At 36.9% G+C, this 8670-nt stretch overlaps 1 pseudogene; it reads right to left on the bottom strand.

The window, feature by feature from the left end:
• Positions 1-694: 694 nt before the first annotated feature.
• LOC113323144 lies at positions 695-7299 on the bottom strand (annotated as a pseudogene).
• Positions 7300-8670: the final 1371 nt, after the last annotated feature.

Here is an 8670-nt window from a genome sequence, read left to right as displayed (position 1 = left end):
GAAGTCTGAATCTTTGAGCTGATCTCTTCTGGGTAGCGGAACACTCAGAACTTGAATAATCATTTTGTTTGAGCTACTAGCTTGTACATGATGAGAAATGAGTGTTTGGAATGACGAGTGAATAATGTCAAGAGTTAAAAGGTTCAACTTTTGGGTAAAGAGATTACCGATAATACCCTCTGTATCCATTTGACTATTTGAGAAAAGTTGTGCAGGACAAAGGGGTTTTTGGTTTTTGGTTGTTTTTGTTTCTGGTTTGACATTTTAAATTACTTGTTGGTGCAGTTAAATTTTTAGGTAATGTTGGTTGTTGGTCCATTTTTACGACTACTAACTACTCTGTAATGTTGGTTGTTGGTGCAGTTAAATTTTAAATTACTATCTAGGTGAAAACTAAATATTGGACGCATTTCATACAGTACTAGTCTAAACTGAACTTCTTGACTTCTATGTTAACTTTGAAATGAGAGCTTTGTTTGTCATGAAAAATTATGTTGTTTCTTCATACCAGGGCTTCCATAGGACAACTGTGAATACCATGTCACGGAAGTTTCTTGTTGGACCATGAGTACCCCTTCTTGACTGTCCCTTTTGGCTGTTCTACATAATTTTTCTTTCTTTTTCTGATAAACAAGATCAAAACATAGATATGTGTATTAGAATAGACAGTAAGAAAACAGAAAAATAACGTGTCTACAAGAAAATTTACTTTCACCCTTGATGTTGATGCTTTACATTCTAACAACCAACTTCTTTAACCAAGAAGCGCTGCAGCTTAAGACAGCATACACAGTAATTGAAACTCACTTTTCCAGACACAATTCAGAATTAGAATGTATAATCTATATACACTGGCTTGAGGGGCAGATCCTTTCTCATCCTAACTACCTCTGCTAGCTAGACTGGAAATTAAACTTTGATCAGAGCGGGCCGACAAATGTATACTGAAAAGGGATAATATTGAGGTTACTGAGGTTATAGACTTATAGTGCTACTGCTGATTCTGTTGCTGGAAGTTCGGATTCTGTTGCAGCAAACCAGATGTAGATTTTGCGTATTGCCCGAGAGATTACCAAAGCCACCTTGTGCACCAAGTTGCTGCTGCTGCTGTTGTTGCTGCTGTTGTTGTTGCTGCTGCATTGTCATCATATTACCAGGGTTTACTGCTCCCATGTTGAACACTGCAATGAAAAATTGCAAGTCATTTAGCCTTCTGGTGATACCCTAATATAAAAGTATACTAATTTCAACCGCAACCGTGTTTCCACAGATCCAAGACAATTGTGTGACAGCAATTGATATCGCCGAAACAGATGATCCAACATGACTTGTCATCCAACAGTAGTCACTAAGTTTCCCATCAACTTTAGAACTTATTGCACCAAGAGGTTTCGACAAATGATTGTGGGTGGGTTGGGCTTACAAATTGACTTCTGTATGTGTTTGGCATGTTATAAACAGATGGAAAGAACAAAAAAGGGACCAGATACATACTATGATCATTTAAGAGTGACGAGGGATTCCTTTGTTGATGTGCACCGGATAGTCCATACTGTTTCCAGGAAACACATAAATAAGATATAGAGTTAATGACAAATTAGTGAGTGTATAACATCACATCCTTAACAACGCTCTGTTATTCATGAACAAGAATACAACGACAACAATCAGTTAAATATTGTCACTATTCGCTTTTCGGCAAATTATCATCCAAAATTGAAAAATTCTGTAATTGCCAAGGTGAATAGCCATATATCAATACCTTATTATCACCTTCACCGACAAACATATTTAAAGGGTTTTTTTCTTAAAGGGATCTCGTATCGAAGTTAGATTAATAGATCATGTATTAAAATAATATAGTGGGTAAAAAGTGACAAACCTGGGTCCTAGGCAACAGTGATTGTGATCCAATCGTAGATGACATGTTCGGAATCTGAAAATAGAATACAAATGAGAAGGCATTTCACTGTTAGCACACTTCTTAATCTATAAAGGAGGAAAAGAACATCGCTCTACCGTGACTTATTTCTTTCTAAGCTTGCTAATGCAGTAACAGATGCTGCAACATAAGAACTAGACAACCAAGCGAGAAAGGGGAAAAACATGCCGATGTAATGATTGAAAAAAACATGGGATCGACTCAAATGCCAATTAAGAGGAGGTATTTCCTTTTCTAGAAAGTGTCCAAGACTTATTGGAACTAAAACAATAACTCATACTCTAATCAGCAATACAAGGAACATTACCTTTATACCATCCCTAGAATGTGCTCTTAAAGAGCTGTATTTTATTGTGGAATCATATTGCAGAAGCAATGAAATCGGGAAAAAACAAAACAAAAATGAAAAATGAAGTCGAACCATTTGAGAGTTCGGAGACGATTGAGCAGCGCTGAACAATGCATTATATTAGCAGTTCCAGCAAGCTGGCTTAAATGATTCCTTAGATTTCCTTGGTTGAGTTGGTTTTGCCCAATGGCGTGCTGCATTTGCCCAGATTGCAATTGCCTACCTTGGAATTGCTGGTTTCCTAATGGTTGAGAATATTGCATCTGGTGTTGCCCATGTACCAGAATTTGCTTCTCAGTAGAGAGAATCAACACAATATATTAAGAAAAACCAAAAATAAATTTGTAGACTTACCGTTTGAAATTTCTGAGACGTTCCTGACAAATCATGCATCTGTTGTGACAGCTGGTTCTGCCAACAAAAAGCAAAAGCAGGTAATGGTAGATGAGATGGAAGGATTTTGCTTTTATGATTAAGAAATGAGACTAAATCATAATGCAAGACTATTAAAGCCATGATTTACACTTATATAGAAATGAACTGAATTAATTGTGCGAAGTCTAGAATGCTTGATTAGCAAATTAATTAATGAAGTTGGCGTGAATATAAATTCTAACTGTTACTAGATTCATTGCCCCTGAACCCTTGGCTTGTTACTTTTTCTGGACTGTTTGAATCAAACAGACTAGTCAAAATCTGGGTTGGGAATTTTATGGTTTGCGCAATAAATCTAAATTAGTCCAAGCTAATCTTGGATTAGATTAAGTTAAGTCGGACAAGTAATCCGCATTAAGGTGTTTATGGCTTAAATTTAATCATGCACTATGACTAGCTTAAGGTTAATGATAGATTAAGTTAAAGCTAACTAGTGAGCTGTACCATGCCGCTATGTGGTGCGTCTCTCAACTTATGATGGAAAGGTTAGAGTGACATGTGGCAAGCGTGACAAAGACTCTCGTCTAGCCTCTTGCAATAACCAAATCAGTTTATACATCATTCAAGCATGAAGAAATAGAATTAGAAGCCCAAGTCAAAAGACCAAATAAGTTAGCTTCTTTTTCTTCTTCATGGTGTGCGTGGTTCATGAAGCTGTGTGTGCTGTTTGTGATACTGTTCAATTTAGTTGAAGTAAGAACTGAGTACATGGTATTCCCAAGTATACAGAGAATGAATACGTAAAAATGACTACCAATGAATTCTATATAAAGGGTATAATTTGTTTTGATATGCATGGTGTCTGTACTATGCATGATACTGATTTTTTGAGCCGAAGAACATGTTACTACCGGGTTAGATCTGTTATCTGCATATGGTTAAGTTGATCTCATGTTTAGGTCTAAATAATGATACAAAAAGAGCTGAAAATGTAACAGGGAAAACTGAACCCATTGGGAAGTATGATACCATACCGATCAAAAAAAGAAAAGAAGAAAGTGTGATACAATTAGGCAAGCTTTACTCTAACCTAGATTTGCAATCATTACTTAGACAGGTGTGATGGTTTTGATGAGATTTTCATTTTTCTTCCTCGTACAATTACAACTCTGTTTGGCTTTACTTGAGTCATTAGTCATAAAATGCGTACCTGTCCCACTCCTCCTTGCCCCACATTCTGCCTAAGCGCCTGTTGGGAAAAAAGTTGTTGCTGGTGGGGAGGTAACTGCTGCATCATTTTCTGCCTTTGAAGTTGGTGCTGCTGCTGAAGTTGTTGTTGTTGTTGCTGCTGCTGAAGTTGTTGTTGATGCAGCTGTTGTTGTTGTGTTTGTTGCTGAGGAGAAGGTGCGTTCATTATGTTTGTGCCAGACCTAGGTGAGTTTGCATATGGCAGAGGCGAAGTGGTTGTATTATCAATTGAAGCAGCTCCAGTCATACCAGGTGATGGAATTGATCTCCCTATAATTTGTGCTGCCGTAGACTGCAAAAGTATGCTTGATTAAAAACACTCGAGTATGTATATTAAAACAACTCTACTTATTATAACACTTGAAAATAACTGTTCAAGAGTCGAGAAAAGATTGACGTGCTTCATGTGTACTTTTCATTAACGGTGGAAATAACTATGTTAAAAGGTCAAGAAAGATTTGTACCATTCATTAACGGCTTAAAGAAAAAAGTATCCCAACGTAAGTTTGATATAAAATTAGTAATAGCATGTGTAGGAACTAAGTATGAAAATGCTGTCTTTAGCGTAATTATATAAAATAAATCAGCAAATGCATAGCTGAAACAGACAACACAGAAGAACTAGAAATGTCACATAAAAGTTATTTAACCTGTAGAAGTGCTCCTTGGCTGTTAACATTATTAGATGTTGGAGTGTTCTTCGAATACATGCCTGAAAAGTTAAGAATTTGAGCGTCACCACAAAGTCATTGACTGTAAGAATTTAACTATAAGTCAGGCAAATTCTGACACTTCATATTAACAATAAGGAGCAACAGAGCGTTTACCAGAAGCATCAGGAAAATTCTGTGGACCGTCTCCAACAGTAAGCACATCTACGAGATGCACTGGAAGGGAAGCTGGAAGTTGCCTTTGATCTACTTGCATTCGCGATCCTGAAAAGTATGGCAGTTGGCGAACTTACAAAAAAAGTAAGAAAACACGGCCATACCTCCACAATGAAATTTTAGTTGATCAACACCTTAAAAACAGTGTATGTGCCTCATATCACAGTAAGTTTAGTCTTTTACTTGCTCCTTTACACTTGGTGCAGGAATATCCGAATATGAAGACTTACTCATGGTGTCTTGGAACTTCCAGGAACCAACCCAGAAAGTATGCCAATCGAACGAACCAAATCTAAAATACACAAACTTAATGACATTTCCTATTCTATACTACAATTGTATAACACTAAAGCAAACTTTCTTTTTCTTCTGACGAGTAACAAGCAACAGAGCATACAGAACCATCTTTGAACAAAAAAAAAGAAAATAAGGAGTTGTTAAAGGGTTTCACCAGAATTTACGGCCGCTCGGAGTAAATTCTCCTGCTCTTGGATTTTGGCAGCTTGAACTTTATCAATAGTTGGAACAACTGATTGTACCTGACGAGCTCCCAAACCATGCGCCTTCCGGGTATCAGCTATGACCTTTTCAGCACTTTCGCATGCAGCTCCAATCATCTCAATTCTGGTCTGCACTATTGACGATAGCTTATTTCATGATGCAAGAACCCCCAAAAGGACACAGACAAAAGAATTTCACAAAATAAAACCCCAGTCCACCTTTATCTTTTCAATTTGTTTGAGTATAGGGAGATTCTGCATTCCGATCAATAACTGTTCTCTCTTAGAATTGTCTTCTACTTCCATCTCAGGCAACAGCTTTGATGATAACATCACCAGTAGTACTGCCACCGATTTTTTTTGTTAGAAACACAAAAGCTATTCATTATAAAAGTTGATATATGTGTAAATGTTACTCCAAGCAATTAAACCTCATTGTAAAAATGGTACTCCCTCCTCCCCCCCACCACCAAACTAAAATCTAAATGCTGCCAGCCATGTAGACTAAAAATAAAATCAGGCATTGGTTCATTGGGATTAATCAGTAAAGAGCTTTTGGGGCCATGTAGACTCTATGAAGATAGTTTAAAGAAGAAGATAACAGTGGAATCATCAACCATTCTTCAGATGATCAAGGTAGATGAAGGGGGTAAAATAAAGCTTGATGTAAACCAGGAAATTAGTGGGTATACAACCCCCCAGTGTATGATTCCACCATTGTCTAAAACCCCTTGTCTGCCACCTTCTCTTCCCAGCTAATCACAGTAAAAAGGCTCAACATTCGGGTATACACCCCCCCAACCCCTGGTGAAACCCTTTAACAACTCCTTATTTTCTTTTTTTTTGTTCAATAGTTGGAACAACTGATTGTACCTGACGAGCTCCCAAACCATACGCCTTCCGGGTATCAGCTATGACCTTTTCAGCACTTTCGCATGCAGCTCCAATCATCTCAATTCTGGTCTGCACTATTGACGATAGCTTATTTCATGATGCAAGAACCCCCAAAAGGACACAGACAAAAGAATTTCACAAAATAAAACCCCAGTCCACCTTTATCTTTTCAATTTGTTTGAGTATAGGGAGATTCTGCATTCCGATCAATAACTGTTCTCTCTTAGAATTGTCTTCTACTTCCATCTCAGGCAACAGCTTTGATGATAACATCACCGGTAGTACTGCCACCGATTTTTTTTTTGTTAGAAACACAAAAGCAATTCATTATAAAAGTTGATATATGTGTAAATGTTACTCCAAGCAATTAAACCTCATTGTAAAAATGGTAAAAAAGACTACTCGACATTGAGAAACAAATACTATTCCCAACAAATACTGTGAATTAGACCTTATCAAGCATGTCTAATTCACAGCAAGTTTTTGCCGCAAACAATAATCAAAGCGTAAAAAGTCAAGATACTAGCCATTTCCTAAGTGTGGACCCTAGATGCATAAACAAGTTGGAGATACGAAATCACTTACTTGTTGCATTCTCTGCATTAACATTCTTTGGATAAACAACAAATGCTTTAGAAACCTTCTTGATATCTTCCACAATATTGTATAGCTCCAAATTGACCATAGAAAATTGCCCCAACATATCTTGCCTATCATCAAAAGCTCAGTTAGTCAATTCATCAAACACATGTACGACAGCAAGTAATAAAAACAAAAAAACCTAATTTCAAAATTGCAACAAGAAGATAATCGAGGTAAGAATGAAGAGTACCATTTAGGAACAGAATTAGTACGAGCGATGACATCGAAATCTTCAAGGATACGAGAAATGGCTTTGAACAGACCAATTGCTCTTGTTTTAACTGATTCTAGATTTAGTTGTTGTTGTACTCCTTGACTTAATCTCTCCACTACCACTTTCTGTTGTTGTTGTTGAGTTTGATCTTGACCTGGTTGTAATGGTGGTTGCTGTTGGGGTTGAGACATTACCCCTCTTCCTGCTCCTCCGTCCATGGTGGCTGTCCGGTTACAGGGAGGTTATGATATCTTGAGACTGGTGGGCATGCGGGCCTATGGGCAGTAAATAAGAGGGAAAAAAGCATACGAAGGATCCGATTTAACTCGGATTTGATCTGGATAGTGGACAACAATTACGAGTCAGCTGTCAAACCGTTTTGCTACTGATCCGATTTGATAAGAGACTATATTTGAACGGTCATTTATTTCAAGATAAATTTCCTATTTAGTCCAAAAATCCGGTCCGGGATTAGTGTGTAGTCCAGCGGAATAGAAAAATTATCCGGTAGTTCAAAAAGGTTTAAAAATATCTAAAATTACTAGCTTACCCTCACTATTCACGTGTGGACCATATATCTCTTTCTTCTTCTTTACTTTGCAGACAAAAACTTCATCTACTTTTTCAGAAGAAAACTATTCTTGTTTCTTCTTCTCAATAAACAACACCAACAACTAATTCAACCCTAAACCCATGCTTAATCATCTCTCGAAACTCATCATCATCACCAATAGAAACCAAATTCATCGGAAAGCTAGAAGGATAAGCTAAAGAGAAAAACCGAAAACAGGTCTCGAGAGAAAACCATGGAGAAAGAGAAAAACCGAAAACAGGTGAAATTATTCACCGGGTTTTCGCTGGCAGCGACGATTTATCAAACAAGGAGTAGTTTTGGCATGGTGGTGATGGTGGCGTTGGAGAAACTATGGTTATGTATCTCTGTAACAACAATATTTGTACTTCTTTCTTTCTAACATTTCCATTTTTTATTTATTTATGTACTGATCCTACAATACATATTAATATGTATTTGAAGAATTCATTGATTTTTGTATGAACCTTTTTGTTCTGTATGATCCTGTAATACGTATTGATATGTACTGGTACGATATCAATAGTTTATATACTGCATGCACTACTACATATTAGTATGCATATGAATACACTGCAGTATATATTTGGTTGTACTGACGAAATCGGATAGTTTTTTGACAGCAAGAGCAACGACAATGGCTTAAGGTTTGGCATTTGAATGTTTTGCCTAAATTTGAATATGTATTAGTAAAAATTGCAGTACATATTTGGTTGTACTGACGAAACTGGATGGTTTTTGACACTGTAAACTGCTGGTACATATTTGAATGTACTGTAATATGTATTGTGAAAAGTTGGGTGCTCCTATAATACATACAGATATGTATTGACTAATTGACTGAATGTTTGAATGTTTTACAACCAAATCAATATATTGCATTCATGATACATTGCTTTCCAAATCTTATTTATATATATTTGAAGCTGTCTCTGATATATTGTGTCCTCTATGTGGTTTAGCCGATGGAACTTTAGATCATCTTTTCTATCATTGTGATTTTGCCCGAGCAGTATGGTTTGCTCTC

Source organism: Papaver somniferum, chromosome 11 (assembly GCF_003573695.1).
Source record: "Papaver somniferum cultivar HN1 chromosome 11, ASM357369v1, whole genome shotgun sequence".
Lineage (NCBI taxonomy): Eukaryota > Viridiplantae > Streptophyta > Magnoliopsida > Ranunculales > Papaveraceae > Papaver > Papaver somniferum.
This window is presented reverse-complemented; position numbering and strand designations above follow the sequence as displayed.